Source organism: Pinus tabuliformis, chromosome 1_2 (assembly GCF_031772625.1).
Source record: "Pinus tabuliformis cultivar Carrire ecotype Pingquan chromosome 1_2, CPIR1, whole genome shotgun sequence".
Lineage (NCBI taxonomy): Eukaryota > Viridiplantae > Streptophyta > Pinopsida > Pinales > Pinaceae > Pinus > Pinus tabuliformis.
The window spans coordinates 1,195,791,774-1,195,807,830 of NC_142298.1; positions in this window are offsets into that span (position 1 = coordinate 1,195,791,774).

Genomic DNA, 16,057 nt, shown 5'->3' on the forward strand with positions numbered 1-16,057 from the left:
TCTCTTCTTCGGTGACAGTGATCCAGAAGAACCTATAGGTGAACCTCCTGAGATATACGAAGATCCTATAGCAGAAGAAGAATTAGAGACCATCCCATCTGAAGCTATGGCTGACAATAGAGGAGAAGATGAGAGAATAGAAGGTGCCTTCCCCATCCGAGAAACCAATGGAGACATGAAAATGAAAAACATTAGTCCCTCCGCTCTACCTCACTTCCATGGACTGACTACTGAAGATCATGATACCTTCCTGTTTGAGTTTGCTGTCCTTTGTCAAACCTATGACTATACTAAAGATGAGCAGAAGCTGAAACTCTTCCCTTCAACTCTTAAGGATGCAGCATTACGCTGGTTCATGGGCTTACCTGGGAATAGTATCACCACTTGGGCTCAGATGCAGCAAGATTTCAATACCAAGTACCGGGACTATTGTAGGTCCAAGGAAACCAAGGGAGAAATCTTTCGGATGACCATGGGAAATTATGAGTCCTTAGAGGATTATGAGGAGAGGTTCCAACTTAGCTATAAACGCGCCAGGTGCACACTTGACCCTGAATCCCTCAAGTTGGTCCTGCTCCGAGCAGTCCCTGAAGACCTCTTAGATACCCTTCACATGTTAGCTGGGGGAGATATTTACCAACTGCCTTATGAGGACATCAAGACTGTGTTTAGAAACCACTATAGGGCAGCCCAGAAACGAGGTAGAGGAAACCTCCTCTCAGCTGGTATTCCTTTCTCCAAGCATGAGTTTGCAAATCAATTAGAAGATCTCAAGAGTGAGGTGAGACAGACCATTGCCATGCAACTTGACACATTCAGGATCCAGTAGAAGAAGGAAGAAGCTGAGAGGGCCTTGGCTATCTTCTGCCCTAGATGTACAAGGAGACACCCTAAGAACGAATGCCCATTGCATTCGGTTGAAGTGTGCTTCGTTTGTGAGGAGGACCATCCCACAAATCAATTTCCAACCTTACCTAGGCTTAAAGCCATGTACCAAGGGACAGAACCCCCCACTGAACCTCTCTATTTCCTTAACCAAAGGAGGTCGCAAGGACCTAGACCTTACCTGCAGGGGATGCAAGGGGCACCCCAAGCTTATTACAGCCCCAACCAATCGACTCCTATGCTCATCCTTCCTGGTCTATGCCTCCTCCATGGTCTTATCCACCTCAGTACCCTACTCAGCCCACTACTCATTCATATCACTCACATGCCCAGCCACAGCCTCAGTGGAATGCACCTTAGTCGGGGTGGAGGCCCCAGTACAACACTCCTCTCGCCATTTTTCCTCCACCACCAGTTCAACCTCAACCATTACCTCCTGCTCCTCCAAGGCAACCTCAAATACCTGCTCAACCGAACCCGAACCCCAACAATAGACAGGACCAGTAGGTATACACTGGGGAAACATCATGCCCTACCTATGCTGTGGAGATCCAGGAGATCAATCTTCGATCTGGAAAGACTCTTTCGGATCGCCAACCTCCTCCCCCAGAGGACGAGAAGGACAAATAGGGAAGTGAACCAAAGGCTATTCCACCCTTTCCTGAGAGACTAACAGCCACCACACAACCCAACCCAGAGGAGGATGAGCTTCTGGGAGAGCTCAAGCAATTGTGTGTGAAAATACCACTTCTCCAAGCCATCAAGGATGTTCCAATATACAACAAGCTGGTTAAGGAAAAGTGTTTCAAACACCCAGGCAGGCGAAAGAGAGATGCTTCAACCATTAATGTCTTAGGACAACTATCTGACCTTATGTTAGGACAAGTCATCTGCCCAAAGTACCTAGATCCTGGAAGTCCTGTAGTAGATGTCCACATCAATGGCACCATCATACCTCGCACCTTGATTGATCTGGGGGCTGCCATTAATGTGATGACCAGGGATACCATGCTAAAACTCAATCTTCAGGGTTCCTTGAGGAAGACCTCGACAGTCCTGCAACTAGCAGATCGCTCCACCGTGACTCCCGAAGGGATTGTGGAGGATGTCTTGGTCTCTGTCGACTCTTGGGAATACCCTGCAGATTTCTTGGTTCTGCAACCCAAGGCAAAGCTTACTGGATATCCTCTTATTTTGGGAAGGCCTTGGTTAGCCACTGCAGATGCTTACATAAGTTGCCGTGCAGGAAACATGACCATCAAAAATGGTCCTATGTCCAAGTAGCTAGTCCTATACCCTCCTGCCCAACCCTTCTTAGAGAATGACTTACCACTGTGGTTGGAGGAAGGAGAAGAGGATGAGGTGTACTCATCACCTTTGTGCACCCTAGATACCACTAGAAGAGACCCTCCAACCGAGGATGACTTGATTGAGACCTTGATCCAGAATCCACCTTCCAGTGCACTATCCTTAGAGAAATTGGTGGAGGATGCCCAAGCCAGCACCTTAGTGGACCTTTTTGCCACCAACCCTGTCACTCCCAGAGTCAAGAATGTGGAGTTCGGCCCTGAGAGAACGTTAAAGATCAGCTCCTCCCTATCTCCTTCTCAGGAAAAGGAGCTGTGTATCCTGTTGGCCAGCCATCTAGATGCTTTTGCTTGGAGCTATAAGGAGATGAAAGGAGTCCATCCTTCGGTCTGTACCCATCACATATACATCAAAGAGGATTGTAAACCAGTTAGGCAACCTCAGAGGAGAATGAATCCAGCCCTTAAGGACATTGTCAAGGAAGAATTGCAAAAACTGTTGGATGCCAGATTCATTTACCCCATCTTAGATAGTGAATGGGTGTCCCCTCTGGTGTTGGTTCCCAAGAAAAATGGGAAGTGGAGAATCTGTGTGGACTACCGAGAACTGAATAAAGCTACCAAGAAAGACCATTTCCCTCTACCTTTCATAGAGCAAGTGTTGGATGGACTGGCAGGAAAGAAGTTCTTCTCTTTCCTGGATGGGTTTAGTGGGTACAACCAAATCCAAATCAGCCCAGAAGACCAAGATAAGACCACCTTCACTTGCCCTTGGGGTACCTTTTCCTACTGAGTTATTCCCTTTGGGCTATGCAATGCTCCTGCTACCTTCCAGAGAGCTGTCTTGAGCATCTTCTCGGAGCTGGTCCATGATGCGGTGGAAATCTATATGGATGACTTCACTCCTTATGGGTCCAACTTCCAGGAAGCATTGTCCAATCTGGGAAAGGTCCTAATCAAATGCATTGAGATGAACCTGTCCCTTAGTCCTGAAAAATGTGAATTCCTGATGACTAAAGGGACCGTGCTAGGCCATACCATTTCTTGCCAAGGGTTACAAGTGGATCCTAACAAAATTGCTCTCATCAAGAAGGTTCCACCTCCCCAAAAGGTAAGCGATGTTAGGAGTTTCTTAGGATTAGCAGGGTATTACAGAAGATTCATTAAAGACTTCAGCAAGCTAGCCTCGCCATTGTTTGGCCTGTTGGCAAAAGATGTGGAGTTTAAATGGACTGACGATTGTCAGAGGGCTTTGAATGAATTAAAGGACAAGTTGGTGTCAGCCCCAATCTTGAGAGGTCCAAACTGGGCCCTACCTTTCCACATCCACACTGATGCCTCGAACAAAGCCATAGGGGCAACTTTAGGAAAAGTTGAACAAAAACTTCCATATGCCATTTACTTTGTTAGCAAGCACTTGTCCAAAGCTAAACTGAATTACACTGTAACCGAGAAAGAATTCTTGGCTGTGGTCCATGCACTGAACAAGTTCCGACATTATATTACTGGCTATCAAACCTTTGTACATACGGATCATGCTGCAATTAGATATTTAATGAATAAACCAGATGTGAATGCTCGTATTATTAGATGGTTACTTTTGTTGCAGCAGTTTGATTTGACCATTGTTGACAAACCAGGTAAAGAAAATGTTGTTGCTAACTTTTTATCTATATTGGATTTGTCTGCAGATGAGGATGGAACAGTGGATGACCAGATGCCCGATGAACATCTGTTTGCTATCTCAGTACTCTCTCCATGGTTTGCTGATATAGCAAACTACCTTGTTTCAGCACAGTTCCCTCCGCACCTATCTTCAAGAGAGAAGAGCAGAATCATCAGAAAAAGTGCCTCATTTACTTGGATCGGGGGCAATCTATTCAAGCTTGGTCCTGATCAGATCTTAAGGCATTGTGTAAGGGAGGAGGAAGTCTTTGATATCCTCCTCACCTGTCATGATGGGCCTTGTGGAGGACATTTTGCAGCAAAGAGGACTGCCTTCAAAATCCTGCAGGTAGGCTACTATTGGCCCACACTTCATCAAGATGTCAGAAGGTATATCAGCCAATGTGATCGATGCCAAAGAATGGGGAAACCGACTCAAAGGGATGAGATGCCTCTCCAACCTCAAGTGACTCTTGAGCCATTTGAGAAGTGGGGTATGGATTTTGTGGGTCCAATCAACCCTCCTTCGAGGCAAAGGTCTTACATCATTGTGTGCACTGACTACCCGACAAAGTGGGCAGAGACTAAAGCAATCAAAGCAGCAACAGAAGAAAAGGTGGTTGAGTTCTTAAGGGAGAACATCTTCTACAAATTTGGCTACCCAAGAGAGCTGGTCACCAATCAAGGGAGCCAGTTCACATCCAACTTAATTGAAGACCTACTAGCTCATCACAAAAATCAAGCATAGGACTTCCACCCCCTATCATCCACAGGCAAATGGGCAAGTGGAAGTCACCAACAGAGCATTGGAAGGGATTTTGACTAAGGTGGTGAGCAGCAGTAGGAAAGATTGGGCAGATCGCCTGGTTGAGGCCACATGGGCTTACAACACCACCTGGAAGACCACCACCGGCTTCACACCTTATGAGTTAGTCTATGGGAAGAAATCTTTGTTGTCCATTGAATTTGAATACAACACTTTGAGGATGGCAGCTCAGCTAGACCTGGATCTCAACCATGCACAACAAGAAAGGTTATTGCAGCTAAATGGACTGGACGAGCACTGGATGCAGGCCCTCCTTCACTCAGAAGTGGTTCAACTTCAGAGAAAGGTGTGGCATGACCAACACCTCAATGACAAGCAGTTCCAGCTAGGAGATTGGGCACTGTTGTATGACTCCAGGCACAAAGATTTCCAGGGGAAGCTGAGAACCAGATGGTTGGGACCATATGCAGTGGAAAAATGTCATGACAATGGATCTGTTCTTATTCGGACCATTGATGAGGAAGCCATCCCCATGCTTGTCAATGGGCATCGATTGAAGATCTAGAGGAAACCTCTCTCAAGACGAGAGTTCATCAAAACTATGGAGAAATCAGTGTTGGTCATAGAGAAGGGTTCTGCCTCTGCTTTGGGCATACCCTGAAAGATCTAAAATAATAATAATAATAATAATAAATAATAAAGATCCTTGGGTGAAAACCTTTCTGAGGCTCCCAAGGCAGGTGGTAGGGGTGAAAACCTCATTGAGGAGCCCCTATTGTCTTTCAAAAAAAAAGATTTGAAAAAAGATCCTTGAGTGAAGACCTCTCTGGGGCGCTTAAGGCAGATGGCAAGGGTGAAAACCTCATTGAGGCGCCCCTGCTATCTTTCAAAAAAAAAAAAAAGAGAAAACAATCAGCAAAAAAAAGACAGGGACAGCCAGTTTATAATGTGAAAATGCATGCAGGTTGCAGGTGTTCTATGGAGGAGAAGAGGCCTCTCAACTCAAAGCCAAGGATCCTTATCATGCTGCCAGGAGACCTCACCAGCACCTCCTCCAAGAATACTCATCTTCTCCAAGGTATGGGCACGATTTCATCACAACTTAAGTCTTCTACAGGAAGATGCAGACTTTCTACAGGAAGGTGCAGACTTTCTACAGGAAATGCAAACTTTCTACAGGAAGTTCTGTATTTCTACAGGAAACTTCCTGTAGAAGTTCGGGATGGCCCAGAATTCATTGTATGAAGAGATCTAACGACCAAGGATCGGTTTGGACGCATGCAAGCTACTGTTGTCACCCTTACACACTGTTGTCACCTCTTTCTACCATCCCTGTCGACATGCAATGAAGTTACCTGCACCATCAAAGCAGATCATTGAGTTATCAAGAGAAAGCAATTTTTAAGATGAAAAAAAACGCTGAGATGTCATACCATATCCATCCCAGCCATCCATGAGCTCTGTGAGCGTGATCGTGAGGCCATTGCCTTCGTCGTGCAGCATGCACCCGAGGAGGAAAAACTGTTACAGGACATCCTGCAGGAGTCCCATAACAGTTGAGCCCGCTAGAGTGTACACCATTCACAGCGCTTGCCACATGCAATGAAAACGTGGGCGCATGCAGCCGAAGCATCAAATTCATCGTCAGCGGCCGGTGAATATGAACCTCCGGGCCTATGAAATTCCACCAGCAGCAAATAAATCCACTCATCATCGTCCAAGAACCGAAAAATCGTGTTGCGGCCGCACAGGTAAGTGCCTCAACCCTTTCTTCCGTCGAATTGCATGAATTTTACTTTGAAAATGTTTGCAAGTGTGAAGTGAATGGGTTGAGCGGTTGTATGGCCATTCGACTGGCCACGTCGACCAGTTAATGGTCTAGTCGGATGTTTGGGCGGTGGTCGTGGCAGAAGAAACGACCAGTGCACACGTGAGAGCAATCCCGTCGGGAAAACGAGTTTTAACAGAAGTGACGGCGACGAATCTGCGGGGAATGATGCGGCAGTAAGGGAACTCGCAGACGAATGATGGAATGACGTCGTCCAACGGTCCGGCAGGGACAGCTCACCCCCGCGCCACGGATTCCTCCGATTCAAATCTAATCGGCTAGATTGCCACCCCATGCATTTATCATTCACCGTTTGAGACTCGTGTGATCATCCGGATCCCTCTGCAGCTTGACACTCCAAGTCTTTGGCCATTCGAACGCCTGTGAAGCAACACCAAGAGCGCAGACCCACTGCAGTATCCTCCAGAAATCGCGCACTGCTTCTACAGGAAAGTTGTTTCTACAGGAAATCAGGTTCCTCACGTCAAAAGGTGGCGGATTAAAAAGGTAAGCCTGAACTCTCCATGCAATTGGTTTTGAGCGTGGCAGAATCGACGTCTACAGTCTGGTCGTAGAAAAGTTTTGCAAATATTGTCTGTCGTTGCATGAATTGTCGTCCTACAGGATGTCAGTGTAATTAAGCTGTGTTAAGGTCCTCAGGTGTTTATTTTCGTGAATTATATGCATGACAGAGGCGTAGTTCTACGCTCTGTCCCAGTAGGCCAAATTTCTTCCGCATTCGCCACCTCCAGCTAACGCAACAATTTTTCACCATGCCGGGTGGGTTCATCAGAAGGGAACCCACTGATTCAACGAAGTTAAGAGAAAATCCTGAGGTGGTGGAGCTCTTCACGCGAGCGCAATGGATATCCTTCTGTGACAAATTGCAGGGCTATGACGACGAGGTGGCAGAGGAGTTTTTGCAAGCTCTGAGGCCGAAATCCAAAACATTGGCCACCGTTAACTTCAGGGGTTTGAGTCTCAGACACACCCCACAATTCATCAGCCGAGTTACTGAGCTCCCAATGGGATTACCATGGGATAAAGAAGAAAGGAAATTGGGCCAACAGGCTAAGAAATAATTCTTTCCACCAGAGGAGGAATTCTTAGAAGATAAAAATGGGGTTCGTAGAACCAGTTTACTGCCACCGTGGAATGAAGTTAGCCTGCAGATTATGAAGTACATCACCTGCGAAGGCCGTTTTAGCATTGTATATGGGTACCATTTTCGGTTACTCACTGAATTAAGGCACCATATGGATCTACCTGTAGAAACAAAACTCAGTCTCCCCTACTTTCTATTACAGTCTCTGATTGAGTGTGCCACCAAGTTGAAATAAGGCACACTAGACTAGGTAGCCCACCATGGAATCATCAAACTCCTCGTGGAGGATGCGCTCCACACATACAAGGTTCCTCTCTCATGGGAAGCCTTCAGAAATTTGACCAAGGATGGTGATATAAATATGCTGGCCGAAGAGCTCGGTTCATCTAGCAGTGAGGAGAAAGAGTCAGTGCCCGCATGGAAGAAAGAAAAAGGCCAGAAGACCACGACCATGGAGCAGAAGAGAAAGCAAGAGAAGAAACAAGAGAAAAAGGGTGCCAAAGAGAAAGATGACACACCCCTTTTGACGGCAAGAGAGAAAAGATTGCCAAGCAGAGTGGACAAGGCTGAGAAGGTCCACATCAGCAAAAGTGCCTCGACAGCAACCACAACCAAGTCAAAAAGTAAAACTCATGCAGCAAAACAAACCAAGGCGGTGACACCTGTTTTTACAGGAAAACCGAAACCGGCTTCTACAGGAAGCCTGAAATTAACTGAAAAAGGGTCTTCTACAGGAAGCCCGAAATTAACTAAAACAGGGTCTTCTACAGGAAGCCCTGAAAAAGTGAAACTCAAGGAGAAGAAAGCTGATATTCTTGCAAGGGAGGCAGCAGCTGTGCTGGCTGCCCTCAGCACACCTCCTAAGCCAAAGGAGAAGAGAAAGAGGAAGACCCCTCTATATTTTAAAGCTAGAAGAAGTGTGAGATTAAAGACGGGCAAGGCATAGCCTCCGTCCAGCAGCCCGATCATTATTGAAGATGCCCCTACTTCGCCCAAGGAAAGGTCCCCCTCGAGGATATCAGTCACCTATGAGAGGGGGAGCCCGAAGAAAACTACGTGGCATGAAAGGTTAGACCAATTGACTGCAAAAGCTCGGCTACAGGATGCTGAAGATGCTCTACAGGAAACCTTAGCCACGCTTAAAGAAACTGAGAGAATGGAAGGAAAAGTTCCCTTATCACCACCAAGGGAGGGTGAAGTAGAGCCACCAAAGGAAGTGGAGAAAGAGCATATACCAGAGCCCAGCCCTCAGCCAAGTCTGAGTTCATATTACAACTTTTTAGAGGCTGGCAAAATTATACCTCAGAAATTTACTGTGCCACTGTTTTTTGCATTGGAGGAAGAAAGAGTCCGTACACACACGTGGATGAAAATAGCCAATTCAAGGGGTGTGGCGGACATAGGTCCCTTGCAGGAGCAGCTCAAGGAAGCCAGAAGTGAATTGTCCATGGCTAAACACGTGGCAAATTGCCAACGAGTGTTCCTACAGGAAGAAAACCAAAAGCTAAGATTGCAGCTACAGGAGCTGAGGGCAGGGACAGGTACATCCTCCAAGGACATCACAGCAGAACAGCAAGGCAAAAAGGAACTGAACACCGGTCTTGGGGAGCCAACTACACATCTACAGGAAGCAAAACAGCAAGCACAAATTGAGGTGCAAGCTCTCAGAGAACAGCTGCAGCAGAAAGAAGCACAATTGGCCTGCATGGCCAGCTGGGCTATGGATGCTATCCAATGCAGGCAGCCGGCCAAATCCTATGGCCTGTACTTAAAAGACCAATGGCTACAATTCCAAATCAATACCTTGGCACAAAGAGGTATCTCTCAGCTCCAAGACCCGCAGCAATTCACTGAAGTATGCAGTACTAGTTCATCAGAGGATAAGGCCAAATTAGCGGAGTTCTACCTCCATAATCTGGCGCTGCCTAATGTAGTTTCATGGGATCCCAATACGGCCTTGGGAGATATGCAATTAATGGCATTTGCCCCATGGCTGAACCATGAGGACAAAAGAGCAGAAGAAGCCAAAGCGGTCATGAACCGAGAGCTGAATGAGCCATTGCTCATCAGACCAGAACCAGGGGATCCAGTTGCACTAATCTCGGCACACCAACATTTGTCCACTGACCCTCAAGCTTCATTAAGATATATGGGTCAACAGGCCCAAGCGATAGCTCATTTTGAGGACATGGAGAGACTGTTAGGAGACAACGTTGTCCAAGCATGCACCCGCAGATGGAATACATTGGCCCACAATCTGAAAATCCGAGAGTACCATACCCCAACTCGGATGAGGGAAGCTCTGGTACGGGTGGCCCTCTATAAGAAATCCATGCAAAACCTCCAAGCCAGCTGGATTGGCCTTAAACTTAGCCCACCACTGCTGCTAGGATTGATGGAAGGCAGCACAGAGAAAGATGATAATGAACAGTGGGAAGAGGTAAACAGAAGGGCTGGGTTTCATATCAGCAAGGAGGAAACTACTACAGAAGCTTGGGATGTAAGGGTAGCAGTAAAGGCAATGAAGGATGAAGAGTTGGACTAGTTTCTCAAGGATGAGCAAATATTTTAGCTGGGGGGTGATGATGAGCCCCAAATTTTGGTAACATTTTGGGCTCATTTGGCCTACTTACCTTGCTCAACGCTTCATTTTTTATCACTTATGCATCATTTCTTAGTATATTCATGTTATTTGTAGGAAGAAGGGAAGTCATTATGCCTATGTGGCTAATACATGATTATTTCAGGTTTTTTGACATTAAATGGAGCAAAGACCACACAGATGGAGACAAGGAGACAGCCAAGGTGGCATTGCGGGTTTGTAGGAAGGTTGTCCACAGCCTTGAATGGCCTTCCTCGTGATCTCCACCCCAACTTCGAGCTCCAACAGCTATCACCACCGAGCTAGAAGGTAGCCAACGGATTCTACAGGAACAACAGTTTACTTTTAGTTGGACAGCCAAGCCCCACTAATTTAGGAGGCCAGCTTGGCCCTCATCATGTATAAATATTGAGGTTGTAGCCTTCGATGGAGACTTTTGAACCTTTGTTGCAGATTTTGAATCACGAGCTATAGCTCTGTTTTGCTCTTTGTTGTTAGACTTATGATTATGATCTTTTAATAAAAGACAGGTAGATTTGAGTTCAATTCTGAGTTGTTAGAGGAGCTATAGCTCTCAGGTTTGGGCCCAACCTGAGAGCAATAGGCCTCCTTTCTTTGTATTGTTACTTGTCTTCCCTTTCATCATTTCATTTCTTTGCCTTGACATGCATTTGGAAAACACAGTCTGCTGATTCAAATTTCTTGATGTGATTAAGTAGGTTAGTTTATGGATAAAGTGCTTTCAGCAGCTTAGATTAGAGTAGGAGGATTAGAATTCATCAGAGCTCCAAGAAAAGGTTGATCGTACACTCACTTCCACCTATGTTTAGAGATTGGGAGTGTAGACCGTGCCAACCACCAAAAAACACAAGTTTACATGTTCATGCAAGCTTTAAAGTCATATTTCCAATGGTAGAAGTGTCCATGCATTTAGATCTTGAGCAATAACCCCCTTGTTTCAGCACCATGCACGATTTCTCTCTTAACTTACATCGTTGTTCTGTGTTTTTAATAAAACAGTTAGAATAGGTTGATGAATTCTCGGTTTTGTGCAAGACAGAGGTGATTTGTTTCATTTACACTGCGCAGCACCACTCTATCACTTCCTTATCCTTCTCAGCCGTGCCTAAGCCATCTCCTTATCTCCCAGCTAGATCCTTTGCCCACCAACTCTTCTATTATCCACGTTGCTTTATCCTTTCGGCCTTCCACTGCCTCTACCCTTCTATCGACCAACCAGCTTTACACACCCCCTCTCCATATCATCTCTCTGTCCATAAGCCATCACAAGCTCCCCTCTCATCCTACCTATCCACCCATACAGCTCATTCACTCCTCCATCACCCAAAACTCTGACTGCAGAACATCTTGTAGAAGTTAGCAGACTTCCTGTAGAAATCCCGAGCTTCCTGTAGGATCCCCTGCAGACATCCTGTAGAAGCTTGCAAACACGGTTGCCAGGCACCTGAACGTTGTGAACTTCTGTAGGATGATGTTAGGGAGCCCCTGGAACCTCTCAGAGTCTTCCTGACCTTTCCCAAGCCTTCCTCCCCTTGAACTACCCCTGCACAGTCAAGACCCAGCAAGAAGCACAATCATAATAACTCCAACCACTTGAGCAAAAATACAAAAACATGTTCTCTTCAATGGAAGTAGTTTAAACTCATGCATCTCATCTCACTAGAAGTAATGGCAACATTTTTAGGAGTTGCATTCCCACCATTGCATCGTAAGGATTAAGCTGCTCAGATTAGGGTTTACTAGGGTTTCCATGTTTTGTTGGCTTTCAGTTCATTCTTGCAAAGTAGGTTAATTTCCTTTGAGATAGCCTTCGTTCATCACTTAAAAAGCTTCTTCTGAGAACATATAGAAGTTGGCTTGAGCCCTAGCGGACTTGTGCCAGCTGACCAAGTGACAGCTGCGACAAGAGCTAGTACTTGTGCATACAGCACCGTCGCTTCCAATTTTGTTACGAACTACCGGGTTGATAAAATTAGAGAAGGAAGCTCCAGGAGTTGTAGCATTATTGCTACAATACTAGAGCCCACCACCATGCTAGAAACATTGATTGCTACAATACTTCTATTGGGCTTGGGGGCAAAACCATTGCATGATCCATGTTGATATCGTTTTCTGAGATCTTCGTGGAAGATATCATATTGCAGGTTCCTATTGACGCTACTTACGCCAAATCAATTGGAGGTGGAAGAGAAAAAGTTCCCATTAGTATAGGATCTTTCAGTAGGCCTACTCCGATATTCTGAAGCGAATGGGGGCTTCCATGGATCATGGGAATGCTTCCTGTAACTTGTGAACCATTGGGGAGGAAGTTTTGTTGGTCGACGATTGTAATCCCCCCTTGAAAGGGAAATGCAATCTTTCTAAAATAGGTCGACCCAACAGCTGCCATGGCATAAATCCATGGTCTTCCTAGCAGGATGTTGTAATCAAGATTCCCATCGATGACTTCAACATCTATTTCTACTGTTTTTCCCCCTAGTTCAACTTTCAAGTTATTTAGGATACCATATGGGGTATATGTCCTTCCGTCGAATGCTTTTAATGTCGTCGAAGATCGCGACAAGGTTGGAGATCCTAAAGTTTTCCAGCAACTCATCGACATAATACATGTAGATGCCCCCTCATCAATAATTGTCCGATGAACAGTTTTGTTGAGGGCTTTCACTTGGATAAGGAAAGCTAGTTGAGCTGGCAACTGAGGATCGTACCCTTTGTGGTCAAAAGATACAAGATTGGAATCCTTAGGATCAACCCCACCAATGGCTGATAACAAAGCCTGCCTTTGGGATGGGAAATTTTATAGTACTTCAAGAGTCGACATAGTGGATGGTGATTGGGCCAAATCTTCCACTATATTATAATGTTGTGCCGCTCTAGCACGGGGATTAAATGTCGACTTGTGTACTACTCCCTTGGCAGTTTTATTGTTAATTCAGGAATGATGGGTGGTACAACTTCTGTCGAAGTTGTTGTCGAACTACTTGGTTGATCTTTATCCTTGTCGTTCGACAGCTGCGGATTCCCGTAATATTTGTTCCTTGTCGAATTTAAAGCATCATTTTGCTACTTCGAAATCGACAACATTAGCACTTACGACGGGGAAGCATTTCCACTATCAACCAGATTTGTCCCTGGATTTGGAAACGGATCAGTTAACACTGCTGAGATTTTCGAACTTTTGAAGAATTTCTTAAGCTCAGCTCTGTATGGACAATCTGTTGTCCAATGATCCTCATCGCATATATAACATGGAGTTTTTGGTTTCCTATTTCTAGGAGGGTTTGAAGAAGTTTTTTCAGGAGACGATTCATCCTGTTTCTTCTTCTTCCCTTTGCTTTGTTTCTTCTTGCTTCCTGGTTGTTTGGTTTCTTTGCCCTTATCTGTTGATACAGCATTTACTTCCGAAGCAAGAATTTCACCTTTTTCATTTTGATATGAAATCTTACGGGCCTTCTTGGACGCAGCCTTTGTCGATTTCGCATTTGTCGTGCCAATCACACCATCGCCGGCATGAGAGTCATTGTTTGATTTAGGAGGAGGAGGAATTGAGAATTCCGGTCTAGGGGCGTCAGGTATTTTGTCGTAGAGCGTGCCAGACTGAGTATAGACCAAGTCTAGATATTGCGCACGAGCGATAACTTGCTCTTCCATTACGACTCCCCCCTTTGCCACATCTTCCGTTATGGCAGGAAGTAACGACTTGATAAACCATTCAGCTAATAGCTGATCGGGAACGTACGTTTTTACCATCCTACGACGACGTCGCCACTCATGTATATGATCAGATATGTGAGTGGCCGTTGTCTATTTGAAGTTGGTTAAGATTTCCGTTCCCGTTTCATACCTTATCGGTAATTGAAAATGGGTTAAGAAAGTCGTGGCTAAGGTGCTGAAATTGTCGAACGAAGCTCTAGGCAATTCAATATACCATTTTTCCGCTGGACCCGTTAACGTCCTCTGAAAAAGGCGAAGCCTTATCGAATCATCGTTTAGGGTGTTTGATGAACACCATAGATGAAATGTCATCACGTGATTCGATGGGTCCTCACCTGGATTTCCATTAAATTTAGGAATATCTTATGGAAGTTTGTGAGGAATCGTCGGCCACCAAGGGGCGTAAGCAATTGGATCGTTTGTTAACCGGTGTAAATCGGGTAACTCTAAAGTTGCCACGAATGGTAACTGTTGATTCAGGTTAGGTGAAGCATACCCAGGGTACGATGGAATTGCCTGAGCAGTTGGCCTTTGCATACCAGCATAATGTAGTTGATGCTGGTATGACTGATACGGTTGGTGGACTTGACCACTGTAAAGTGGTTGATTTTGACCGTTTTGAATGTACGGCTGTCCACTGTTCGCAAAGATCTGCTGCTCAGAACCTTGGTACACTTGTTGGAATTGTGGTTGTTGGTATTGCACCAGCCACGGTTGTGAAGCCATGCTCTGTTGCGCTATACTAACCGTTGGACCAAGATGTGGGGTAATTGTACCCGTTTGGACCTGTGTCGCCCCACTAGTTGGCGATTGTGGTTGAGTCACAGGGTCAAGGGGCTGTTGCATTACAACCTGAGAAATCTGAGGTTGACATACGACAGGCAGCGTTTGAACTTGTGACACTGTTACAATAGCTGGTGTTGTCGGGATGTTCGACATAGGTACACATTGTTGCATAGAATACACAACTCTTGGTTGTTGGGGTAGTATAGGTACCCAACCACTTGACGTAACTCCAATATAACCTGAATACTGTTGTGAACTCCCGTATGGATATCCTCCCGGAGGGGGTAATGAAAGGGCATACTGCCCCCCATACGGTGGTAATCCGGAACTCAAGGGGATTGTCTGCCCTTGGGGACTGGATTGCCCAAATTGACCTCCAAATGGATCAATTTTTCGAGTCTCAACATAAGAGTTGTCGGATATTATTCCGGAGGAACAAACAGGAACGGACCACACTGTCGAAATAGTCCCTGGATGGACTCCTTCTAGCGGTTGTGAGCTAGTCGGGACAGATGGTACGCCGGCAAACATTGTCGGAGTGACGGCAGGGAGTTCTGTTGTCGCTGTGTCATTCGACACAGTCCTAGATGTTGACGGTTGTTCAGACATTTTGAGTCTATCCAAAATATTACTTAGCGATTCTACAGGAACTTCCACTGGTGGTAGACTAACTTCTAATGTCGAAGGAAATAGAGTGACCCCGACTCCAAAATGTGTTGGAGTACTTGCTTGCGGATCTTCTACAATTTCCTCTATCGCAATCAAACCAGGTGGAAGGGGAAGACCATCAGGTCCGTAAAATATTTCTGGTGCCGAAGAAGGGGTTGAATCGACAGCGACAGATGTTTGAGGAGCAAGACTCTTTGAACCAGTTGCAGATGGAACTGGTTCAGTAACACAAGTGTTTGCTCTCAGACTAGGATCAGTATCACTATCCCTCTGTGGCTGCTGAACTTCTTCTGTAGAGGCAGGGTTTCCATAAATGTTTGGAGTAACCGGAATCTCGGATGTTGTTGGAACACTTGTTCTAACTTTAATGGGAGATTTCGAACCGGTTAAACGAGTTCGCTTTGTCCGTACTGTTTTTGGTTCTGGAGACAAAGACGGTTGACTCGTAAGTCTTCGCGAACGACGGGGTTTCAATTGACTTTCTTCCACGATTGCGGATTACTCGATCAACCAAAATACAAAAAAGGGGAAATATGTTTCCGAATTAAATGAATTTTAGACGCTTTAGACACAACTTGCTTTTTCAATTTTAAAGAGTCGAGAAAAAGCAAAAGATGACTCTAGTCTCCTTCGATTTTTAATGAGCCTGAAGTGACAAGTGCTCAGATGGACCTTTTCCGTTAAGGAGTCTAAAAAGGAACGAAAGGGA